We start from the raw sequence: 13521 nt of genomic DNA on the forward strand, positions 1-13521 counted from the left end.
AACGAATATCACTTGTAAATAGAACAATTGCAACTAAAAGCTTGTCTTTCTGGAAGGATAATGCTATGAAATATATGTTCATTTTTAGCATTATCAAATATTCCCACGCTTAAGCGTTGCTTGCCCTCAAGCAATATAGAACTTGTATATAACTTTACTAGAATCACTTCTTTATTCTTCACACTTTATACATCAGTGATTTTTATACGGTGTTATGAACAATGAAAACATTTGATCTTTTGAAAACAATGAACAATGAAAACATTGGATCATTATGAAAACATTTGATCTTTTAAAAATTCGTTCTAGCTTTTACCCTAGATAAGTTTTCCGGAATAACCCTTCACCGGTGTTTGCAAAATGTTTTTGTGGGTTTTGTGGGTTTCAGATTTGAAAATTTTAGCTCAAAACTTTGTGGTTTTGTGTCACCCACTTGCTAACCTTGTATTAGGAAAGCACACATCCAGTATACTTGCTCCGTATATTACCTTTCGGTAAACTACCGTTCGGTTGTAAAAGAAAGCGTTGAACAAGCAACCGTTAAGGCAATGTCTAATGACATGCATTTGTTCATGGTCCACAACATGCCGAATGCAATTACTATCCTTTATAGGAGAAATAGTAAAGATCACCCTATAATTTTTTGATCTGGCACAAGGTCCTGTCTTACGGTTGACACCCGATTTGGTTCAGGTGACCTAATGAATTCCGGTGAATTCTTAAGATTTTACGTTCAATGGTAATGAACGCATTGAAAATGGATTTTCAGAAAACAAATCGGTTTGTATTTTGATCAAAATATTTTCTCGTTCAAGCTCGAGTTTAGATATCATCGAATTCCATGAGTTTGTAATTCTCAATCTATTAAGGTCAATCTCAAGGATTGAGTAATATCAGGCTTAAATGCTGATTTTTAATCTTTAAGGAAATTATCCTTTCTGGGGGCCTGATTCATTAGTCTTATCAAGCTAATTTCACGGCGCCCTCCCCATTTTACAAGACAGATCCTCTCATGGTTAGGATAAGTCTGACCACTTGGCGACCCTGTTTGATGCTGAGGTCTGTGGATTTCCTGCTGATTTTAGAGATGACTTTTCTAGATTTTTTGTCAACCTACAGCTGGTCTGGACGACAACTTCCAGACCTAAATCAAGCAGCGCGTGTCTTTTTCGGAAGACTTTACTTCCTCTTAATGATGGAATTGATTCATCGTGTAGATCCATCTTTCTTTCAAATATATTACAGTAAATTGGGTAAAATTGATTAATGTAGTCCAAAACAAAAGTACTTGCAATAATCTTGTACAAAAATAGGTGATATATGTTTTAAATAACTTGGTAATTTCTTCCCACACTTAGCTTTTATTTATTTCTTTCTTTGCCTTTTTATTCTTCTTTATTCTATTTTAAATGAATTCAAGCGTTTTAGGTTACTTCTCAATTTATGTCCTTTTTGAGGTAACAATAATTTCGGTATTAACACCTAGTTTTATCGTTCATAAATATGTATAAACATGATTTTGAATTCATTTAGTTGAAATTTTTTTAAATTTTCACAAAATTTGGCAATTAAACCAAGTGTATAATTAAATGTTTAAACCGAAAGAATTTAATCCCTTCTCACACTTAAGATCTTGCAATGCCCTCATTTGCAAGAAATCAGTAAAAATTTAAATTCATGAGGGATATTAGCGTAGAAAAATGATTAAAATTTTACCAAAGTTTCCAACATATTATTGTTTGATTGAATGATAAATGGTGCACATCATTTGTTTATTCCTGCAGTTGTTATTTCACATATATTTTGCATCTTGTCGTTAAAATTAGTAGCTTTTGCTGAACTTAATGCCAGTCTTTGAAAATTCGTTGTTTTACCATGTTGTGTACAATTGACAATATACATACAATACAAATATAAACATGCATGGTAATTTGAAATGGGACTTAATATCCCACTTTCAAATTATAAATATGAAATATTAGTAACAAAATAATAAAAATGTTAAAAATTACATAAAATATCAAAATATTAAATGTTTAAACATAAATAGATAAAAATTATAAAAAGATAAGAAATCACCAATGGAACTCTATCAATCTGGATATGGATTCCAGTTCATGTTATCGTTCGAGTTCCATGGCTGGTGATAGGTGTCCTGATAGGTTTGGTTTGGGTTGTAGAGGTTAAAGGGCGGTCGCATGTCAGGCTGATGTGGTGGATAATAAGCAGGTTGAGTCGGAATGTAGTTTTGTGGTGCCTGATATGATAGATGGCTCATGATTTGGTGCTGATGAACGCTCCATCTATCATGCTGTCACTGCCTCGATTGCTTATATTCATCCGCGGCTCTCCACTGCTCATACTGATGATGCCGAGCCTCATTATTCATTTCTGACTCTTCCATACGCTGATAAACATCAGTATAACTATCCCTAATGACATCCCTAATGTCATCTTCTTCCTCCATCTCTTCGTCTGACCCTCTTTCCACTTGTGGTTGGTTACCCTGATATGGTACTCTCCTATTATGTCTCCTTAACAGTACCTGTGCCCCATGATAAACCTGCAATCCTATACTCTCCACTTGTTCATGAACCACGATCATTGGACCCCCTTGTTCCCTATCTACACCCAAGTACTCTCCTATTAGAGTAACAAAAATTCCACCTCCTAGTATTCCCCCCTCCTGTATACCTTCTACCATTTTGGACAAATAATAACCAACACAGTAGGGGATGTTAACAAAGCCTCTAGGGTCTCGAATGCACTTAAGGTAAAATAGATCATGTAAAGTAATCTTTTCCTTATTTTTACCCCGTTGTGTAATCGAGTTCGCTAAAAACCTATGAATAACGCGAAGCTCTGCCCTGTCAATATCTAAATAGGAGTGTTTTCCACCCCGCCTAAACACATCAAATTTTGACATTCGCCTCCAAATGGCATTAGCGTCAAAATCTCTATCTGTGACAACCCGAAAATTTCCGACCAAATTTAAACTTTAATCCTTATATGTTTTCGACACGATAAGCAAAGTTTGTATTGTTGAAATCTCAAAAACTTTGAACTGTGTTCATGTAATAAATTACACTTTGACTATGTTCGACGATTCACGAACATTTATGTGTATATATATATATATATATATATATATATATATATATATATATATATATATATATATATATATATATAAGATATAGTTATATTAATTGAAAACGTTAACAAAGTATTAAATGTATAATACTTTACATGAACATATTTTTTTAAATATATATTTAATATAATATAATTATCGACGGAATTAAAAGATAATATCAAATGATTGAATTATCAGATACATTGTGATTATGATTACGGGTCTCTGTTATGAGGTCCACTATGATTTAAGCAATATGTTATTTTTAACAATATTCGGAAAATGGTAAAGTGATTTACATGAAAGAACAAAAGTGTCAATTAACGAGAACTAGACAAAAGTTAGTGGAGATTCCTGCTTAACTTTCAATGCATGCTTTACAATGGTTGTCTCGTGTCTTTTAGTAAGATAATGATTAGTTTTCATAATATTAAAAACGTTTTACGATATAGATAAAACCTTTTTAAAGAATGATTTGGAATATAATTAATTTTGGAAAACAAAATTTATAAGTACTCGATTTAGTTTCAAGCGTACAAATACGTTTTCTGTTTAAAAAGAACTTTATTATAAAAACGTATATAACTTTTATAAATATCTAGAACCACTTTTGACAACTCATTACTTAACCAGTACGATAAAGATAAATATAACGATATTTATATTTTATTTTATTAAATATATATAACGATCTAAATTAATATTATATATATTTATACGCGTAATATACGTACATAGTTTTATACTTTTACTATACTTTAACTTTACCTTTTACTTTACTTTACTTTACTTTACTTTACTTTAACTTTAATAATTTACTTTAATAATTCATACTTTAATAATTCACTTTAATAATTCATACATTAATAATTCACTCTAATAATTCATACTTTAATAATTCACTTTAATAATTTAAATTTTAATAATTCACTTTAATAATTCAAAAATCTATTATAAATAGAATTCAATAGGTTTCATTATTTCATAGAAACTTGAAAATATATTTCTCTAAACTCTCTCAATCGATTTACATATATATTTACTCCGTATTATTTCAAGATATTATTATTATACATAAAATATTACGACGGAGTGCTGTTCGAGTGATTTCAAAATAGTTTTTCGAGCGGGATGAAGCTAGGGAAATTATGGGTTATAGCTATGGAGGTGATGGGTATTGTTCGGGGTTTTGTTCATAAGGTCAACCTGGCGTTTGTCATGTCCGTCGCGTCTACGTACTTTCCTGCATTATTGAATCACAATATTGATACGTGAGCATTCATATCTTATCTTTTATATATTAATAAGTGTATCCCTGACTAGTGCTCCAGTATATATGATTATGCATGCTTGTATGTTTAATATTGTCGTTAGATAGTTTATGATGAATCATGAATTTAATACATATACTACTGAGATAAGGTATATGATATGCATGTCGTTGGAAAGCTGGAGAAGAATTAATAACTTTTCATTTAGAAAGCTACGGTTTCGATGAACGGATTAAAAGATATCATCAACTGAATTATCATTAAATTTAGTATTATTATTAAAAATGATGATTATTATTACTATCATCGTTATTATCGTCGTTATTATTATTATCTAATAATAATTATTATTATTATCATTATCGTTATCAATATAAATATTATCATTAAAAATGGTTATTATTAAAACTATCGTTATTATCACAAAGGTTATTAATATTATTACTATTATTATTATTATCATTATAATAATTATTAGTATTATCATTTGTATTATTATAATTATTATTATTAGTATCATTATCAATAAAACTAATATTAGTATTAACTAATTATTATGATTACTAATATTATCATTATTATGAATGCGATATAAAAGAAGACTAAAAGCTATTAAACAAATCGATTAAGAAATAATGAGTATAAGTATCATGATGAAATTAAAATATAGTAAGATATGGATTTAGATAAAAATATTGTTTTCATTATTTTTATCATTATTATTATTATTAAAAGTATCATTAATATTAAAACTATCATTTTATTAAAATTATCATATCATTGTTATTATCATTTTAGCATTATTATTATTAAAATTATCATTTTTAATAGAATTATTATTTTTTATATAAAATATTATTACTATTACAGTTAATATTAAAAAGTATCGTTATTATTAAAACCATCATGATTAGAATTATCATTTTATCATAATTAATATCATCATTAGTAAAAATAAATATTGTTATTATTATTAGTAGAATACTAATAATTATTATTATTACAAAATAATACAACTTTTACTTATTATTATTATTATCAATTAAATATGTAATACAAAGATATTTTTACCACACGTAATATAATTACATTAATAATACATACCACTATATTTTTATGATATTAAGAGAACGTTATAAATTTTATTACTTAAGATATATAAAAGTATATTTTTATCATATATAAATTTTAATATAAAATTTATTATTAAATGACTTGTATTATTTACTCTAATAAATTTTGATAAATATATTTAAATATATAAACAAACTATATTTAAGTTATATAATAAATATATATAGATTTTGGAAGTCATTTTTGGATTAGATGACTTTTGTTGACTTTCGCATGATAATCTCGAGCATTAGGATTGTGATACACTATGACCTGACTTAAATTGTTAGACAAATATTGACCAACATATAAATATATATAACTAATATAGGTTCGTGAATCCGAGGTCAACCTTGCACTTGTTCAATGATGTCATATGTATTTTTACTACGAAATACCGTATTGTGAGTTTCATTACTCCCTTTTTAAATGCTTTTGCAATATATATTTTTGGGGCTGAGAATACATGCGCTGTTTTTATAAATGTTTGACGAAATAGATACAAGTAATTAAAACCACATTCTATGGTTGAATTTTTATACCGGATATTGCCCTTGTTGAACTTGGTAGCCCATGAATTAGTGTTTATTATAATTGCCACTAATTGACACGAATCCTAAAGGTAGATCTACGAGCTTTGACACACCCCAGTCAGAGATTTTGAACTGCTTTAGTACTTCAATTTTTCTCTACAGACGAGTGGTTCTGTTTTGGGGATATTCTAGATGCATATTGTTAATGTCGGTTACCAGGGGTTCAATCCATATGAATGATTTTTATGCAGATGCATGGTGTTTATGAGAAATGGAAATGAAAATATTGTGGTATATTAAATTAATGGAAATGATTGTTTATGATAAATTAATGAACTCATCAACCTTTTGGTTGACACTTGAAAGCATGTTTATTCTCAGGTTTGAAAGAAATCTTTTGCTGTGCATTTGCTCATTTTAAAGATATTACTTGGAGTCATTCATGGCATATTTCAAAAGACGTTGCATTCAAGTCGTTGATTTCAATAAAGATTATTATTAAGTAAATGACAGATTAAGTCTTTATAGTTTGGATATATTATGAAATGGTATGCATACCTGTCAACTTTCGATGAAATGAATTTGTCTTTTAAAAACGAATGCAATGTTTGTAAAATGTATCATATAGAGGTCAAATACTTCGCAATGAGATCAATTATTATGTAACATTTATAATCGATATGAACGGGGCATTTTAGTTGGTATCAGAACGGTGGTCTTAGCGAACCAGGTCTTGCATTAGTGTGTCTAACGGATAGTTATTAAGATGAATTAGTGAGTCTGGACTTCGACCTTAGCTGCATATCAAAAAGTTTTGCTTATCATTTCTTGTCAGAAATTACCTGCTTATCATTCTTAAGTCTAGACACGTTTTCCTACATTTATTGCATACATAGTGTACAGACGATTTCGTATCTTAGCATATCTGTTACTGTAAACTTTTCTTGATATCTTCCAAAAATTCCTCCGTAATTTATGGAATTTTGGTATTATATATACATATGTAAATTATGTATTGAAGAGTACCAATCTAAATTCTATAATCTATTTCATATCATAAATCATCTCCCTAATTATACAAGATGGATCTCGTATCTAGTTCAAATTCCTTAAACTCCAACAGCTATTCCTATTTGGATATTCACCTGAACTCCGAAGACAGTGTAACCGGAATGGATCAACCAATTAGCCATCTCCTATTCTGGATGAATTGGGGATGGGTTCGTAGCCTACTTAATCATTGGAGACAAGAAGAAGGTGATCCCTTCCATCCTGCACATTCCCCTCTTGGCGAAGAACCTGAAGCACTTACCGGCGAACCTGTTCGTAATACTATTTTCTCTCTCATTTCTAGGTATCTAGTCATGACTATATATTATCTCAAATTCTAGATCTTATTCATCCGCTCATCCGAACCGACAATCATCCTGGTGTAATAGAATAAGTCAACGAACTTCGCACTCGGGTAGTGGCTTTGGAGAATATGGTGCAAAGGTTACAAGCATCAGTAGCAGCACCGGCAGTAACCGTACCATCATCAGCAACACCAACAGTACCATCACCACCACCAACAACAAGATCCACATCCCACACCTCAATATCACAATCTATACCTCGAACATCAACGTCACACGCACCATAGATACTAAGGAGTACCAACAACAATAACCAATGAAGTATTAATTTATAACTTCATTGGAGAAACAGTCTGTGGCGATTGTGTAATCTCCAAAGTCTCAGGGATTATCTATTCTAGCCTTAATCATAAATCAAATATGTGGACTGAGATGATAAAAGGAAGAGTAAAACCCTGACAAGGATGGTGCATGAATTACAAGCTAGACTTGTTTTACTAGTAGCATCAACAGTACTGTCGGTATCACCAGCACCATCAGTGCCGGCAGCATCATCAGAATCAGCAGCATCTACAACATCACAAGCTCCGCCAAATCCATAATCACCGCAAACATCATCACAAATCAACAACGCATATTTTGTATCAACGAGTTATGAAGTATTAACTTATTCCCCCTGAAGAAATTATATGTATATTTTATATATATATGAATGTTGAGATCAAAATAAATCTTCTCGTACTAAGCTATTAAGTATGAATTGAAAAAGGGTAGATACTACTCAGATAAATTCATATTACTAATATCCTATGATGTACATCCCTCGTTAACAACTTAACCATCGTTAACTACAATTTCTGTTTCAATTCAATGAATTCCATTTCATAATAAACCAAGTGTATTATTCAATTATATGTTTGATTTTACACTTTCATCTTCGATGTATTCGAAGCTTTCTAAGAAAATATCCTCCACATCTTGCGAAGTTCACAAGAATTCCACGAACACCAACATCATTCATCAAAGAAATATTAATAGATGAATAACGAAGTAGTAATTCATAATTTCATTCAAGTGGAGGAAATACTCAGCGAAGGTTACGTAAATTCTAAAGTTTTAGGGATTTCTCAATAATAAATCCAACTGTAAATTAAATGAGTTTAATATTAACTCATTAAATATGTATTACATCTGAAGGAAATATACATATATTTTCATAAAGACTGTAATAAAATTCTCATGTACAAAATATTATTTGTGAAACTTTTAACGGGTAGGTAATACCCGAGAGATATATAAATTCACATTTAATATGTTACATTCTTCGATAATGATTCAGCAATCATCAACTATACTCACTATTTTCACAACAATATACATTCTTTCATAGAAATCAAAACAACCATTTTCATCCAAATTCGATTACGTATTCTGATTTTGACAGATCAAAATCCAAGTCAATAATTAAGAAAAGACATCGCTCTTAGATCACTACAACATTCAAAGCTATACTTTGACTTCAAAACTGTTCTAGAAAATCATATGTATATTGACGATTACAATCTACGTTCAAACTCTCCATGATAATTGAAAAATCCTCAATTAAGAAGCAATCGAGATGATGATCCAACCACATGTTATCCACGGTCATGCACCTGGAAAACTCCCGGAACCTAAGTAGAAGTTTAACACAAATCTGTGATCCATTGGCGTTGTTATTACCGAAAATAACTTTACAATCTCTTTCCAAATTAGCCAATTTTGTCACACCTCCAACAAATCATCTTTGACTTTTCATTCGGATAGACCTTATTATAACCTTGATATGTAAGTTTGCCTTTCGTCATCGTTACCGAGGAACTGTTTATATCCCACCAGATTAGTAGTAATCTTATCAACAACTACATTGATCTTTGACTTTCCGAAAAATCATTACATTCATTGAAACACTATCAAGTACTCATCTACATCTTGTAACAATAATTGTCATACCAACTACCGGGAATTAGCAATCAGTATTTTGAATCTTGCAGCATTTCTAAGCCAACAGTTATATATATATATATATATATATATATATATATATATATATATATATATATATATATATATATATATATATATATATATATATATATATATATATATATATAACATATATATCCTAGACTTACATACTTCGAATGTGAAGTTTCTGAAAAACACCCCAAACTGTGAACTAGTTCTCCGAAATTGGAAAAACGCTGATGAAGCAGCAAAAACTGTAAACGACCTTAACAGTCAAAAGTTTGATGATAAAGAATAGTGGCTGAAGAAGCTCAAAAGATGAGAAAATTTGGTACTGGAAAACGGATTGAGCAAACCATGAAGGAGGCTGTGGACAAATCACAAAGACTAAACCTGCCTTCAAAGAATCCAAATGATTCAGTGTCTGCTGAAGTCATTAGCGAATATCTTGCTCCTGACTCTAAACCTTTACGGACAAATCTTCTTTATCATCCTTCAATATTAGAAATTCTAAGATATCATCGTATCTTTCATTATAAATATCCTCGATATTTCTGAAGATATTTTCATAACTATTCTTATCTGTAATAAATTATCTCTTCGCGATATCTGCGTTACATCATAAAGGAAACTATTTTAGTTTCTAAATTCTGAAAAATTCGAATTTAAAATATGAATGTTTTTGAAGTAGTGTTGGGAACTGAAACATGAGTTAGTATAATATAATGACACTTGAGCAACATGATTATATTACAGTAAGTCATGCTGAGTTTCTAATTGGAACGTGATGATTCACAGACCATAACGTCATCATGTGCCATGTTACACGACTCTTACATTCTACCTAATCTCCAAACATATCGAGAACATATCTTTCTGATAATTCTATCTTTTCTCTTGAATTCTGGTAATTCAACCAATCAAGATCGTGCTATTACAATTTTTCTCTTAGAACATTAGCCATGTTCATTCGAAACTCCATACCTATGAATTCTGGACCATTACTTACGAAGAGAAAACAAAAGCATGAAACTTCGAAATAGAAATCGGAGTATAAATTGCAGTAAATAGGAGAGAGCATTAACTGTGGATGTCAATGATTATAGAAAGATAGAAGCATGGACTCCGAAAAAATAAGGAAAGATATAAAGCCCGACGATAAGACATAAATTACAAACCGTGTATATCAATAAGTATTGCAACGTAAAGACATGGGAGAACTAAAAACACTATAAAATCAAGAGTATAGTAGAAGTTGTGACGACCCAGAAATTTCCGATTAAATTTAAATTTAATCTTTATATAATTCCGACACGATAAGAAGAGTCTGTAATATTTGGTCTCAAAAAGTTTGAACTATTTCATATATGCAATTACCCTTCGACTGTTCTCGATGATTCACGAACAACTATTTGTAAATAGATATTTGTGTATATATATTCATAATAAGTGGAAGTATAATTTAAAATATTGTTATTACGAAATACGATATTATAATAATTACTATTTAAAATATATCTCTATATATAAGTAAAATATATTAAATGATTTTAATACTCGTTTGATATTTCGATTGATATTAAGCAAGTTAAATTCAAACTTACGTAATTTTAAAATAAACGGTGATACGAAAATGAGTTCTATAAATTTTAGGCTTATTAAAAAATGTGTTTGGGAACTATTTGTTAAGTTTTAACACTTTTTATATTTTACCCAGAATTGAGAGGGACAGTTGATGTAATTTTTATTTAACAAATTAATGATCGAATTTTATACCATAATGACCAAAATAAATAAAGTTAACTACTCTGAATGTTTAGGATTTTTTGGAAGACTTTTATTTATTAACTGTTTGGCAATGGACCACGATATAATGCTCCGTGAAATTTTGTCGACATATTAATAGTAAATGGTGGCTATGATTCTGCATGTTTTTCTTAAGTTTATTATTATATTATTATTTATAATTTTTATTATATTATTATTTATAATTTAAAAGTTTCTATTCTTGTTTCCTACTATCATCACTATCACTAGTATTATATATATACCCAAATTTACACCCATTGAATTTGCCAAATCAGCTTTAATCTCATCATTAAATTGACTACCAACATTCATGCACCTTATTACTAATTCTAATTAATCCTTAACAAACCAACCGCTCGATCATTGGATTTTTATTTATGACCATCTTATGCATTCCTCAACTTGCAATAATAATTAAATATATGTCATGAATAAAATATTTGTAATGGGGTTACAGTTTATGAAAACATACATCATAATTTACTAAGATCACCTTTTATATATACATTTTCATTCACATGAGTCATATATAATTCTCGATCAATTACACCAACAAACCCACTAACTATTGTTTCCCCTTTTTTTGTCCAAGACCATCACCTAATGTACCAACTACAAGTCTTCTTTTCATTATATAAAAAAAAATATACATATACTTATGTTATGAAAGGTATTGCAAGTGAATGAAAAACACACATCATCTTCTACTCCTTTCTTTATTTTGTTGCACGACACCATGCCACCACAACTCGATCTCATCATCGGCCACTCTACAAACGTGAACCGTTACCATTTACCATCACCTTATATCCACTAAACCCGTCACCCAGCTGCAGGTTTACATCCACCACCCTTGATCTTCCTAGTCAAACACCAACATCATTACAACACCCATTTGCAACTATTAGCTACCCGAATAAATACAAATTTTGTATTCATTGTTTGATGTCTATTCTACTACCCAAAAGTCATCCCAAAATCACCACCATCTTTATCTCTTTCAAACTAACACTTTTCTAATTTTTTTCTTTTCTATTTCGAATTCTTGCGGTAATCAAGACTCCCATCATCACCATGGCAACACCATTTTCATTCGATATTGCAACTGCTGTAGCATATGTTGCCAACAAGAACCGCCACCCAAATAACCACCACAGTTCACCTCTTTATCACCTTCCTTTACCATTACAACATCTTTCGTCAACCACCTACTATCACCCTAACAATCTACAACTACCACGAGACACCACTCCAACATCGGTCACCAACTTCGACTCGCCACCTTCTCTCTTTCCCTCTCTTCTTCATAAAATACCATCCACTACCCTTCTTTTCCTTTTCTTTTATGATCACAAGTTTGCAGTTTTGATCAAGTAAATTAATTGATTGTATATATAACCCGTGAGCTGTAGTAGGTGGGACAAGTGAAGAGTATATTAGTTGACATCCCTCACATCAAATAAACCACTTGTTGATATTTAAAAGAGAAAGGGTTGGCAGCCTTTGGCCTGCTTCGCGATGTACCAGGATATTAAAAAAAAAAAAAAATATAAATAAACCCCACTTGTTAGCAAGCTGGACACTATATCGATATGAGTATGCCGAGAATTTTTAATCTCAGTTGAGCCAAGTACTACCGTATTTCAAAAATAGGTTGGGCCTTATACAGATTCCTTATTTGGGCCAAAATCATCATGGGGTTGCTGTTGTTGTCCGATGTAAGAAGATGGAGGAGGAAACAAGTGTTTACGGGTTAAATAAATTTAGGTGTCTTCTTAAATCAGAAAAACACGAAACAGTTGGGTGGTTAGAGATGTTATCATTATTCGGGAGGTCATGGGTTCGAGCCCCGGCGGTGGCATTATTTTTAGACTATTCTTTGAGGTAGTTAATATTATTGTTATTATTATTATTGTTATTTTTATTATTGACTGTTGTTATTATTATGTTAAAATTAAGGATATGATTATTATTATTATAATTTTAATTATTATTAAGTAATATCATTAAATATTATTAGTATTACTATTTTTATTAATAATAATAAATAATGTAAGTATTATTATTATAATTATTATCATGAATATGATTATTATTATTATTATTGTTATCAAACATAAAAATAACACAAACTATTATTAATATCATTATTAAAGAATTATTAACATTAATATCTTTATTAGTAATATCAAGTATTATAATTATTATCATTTTTACTATTATTAATATTACTCTAGTGTTATTATAACTATTATTTTACAAACAAAAGATTTTTCATATAAAAATATATAATAACC

Source organism: Rutidosis leptorrhynchoides, chromosome 4, assembly GCF_046630445.1.
Source record: "Rutidosis leptorrhynchoides isolate AG116_Rl617_1_P2 chromosome 4, CSIRO_AGI_Rlap_v1, whole genome shotgun sequence".
Classification (NCBI taxonomy): Eukaryota; Viridiplantae; Streptophyta; class Magnoliopsida; order Asterales; family Asteraceae; genus Rutidosis; species Rutidosis leptorrhynchoides.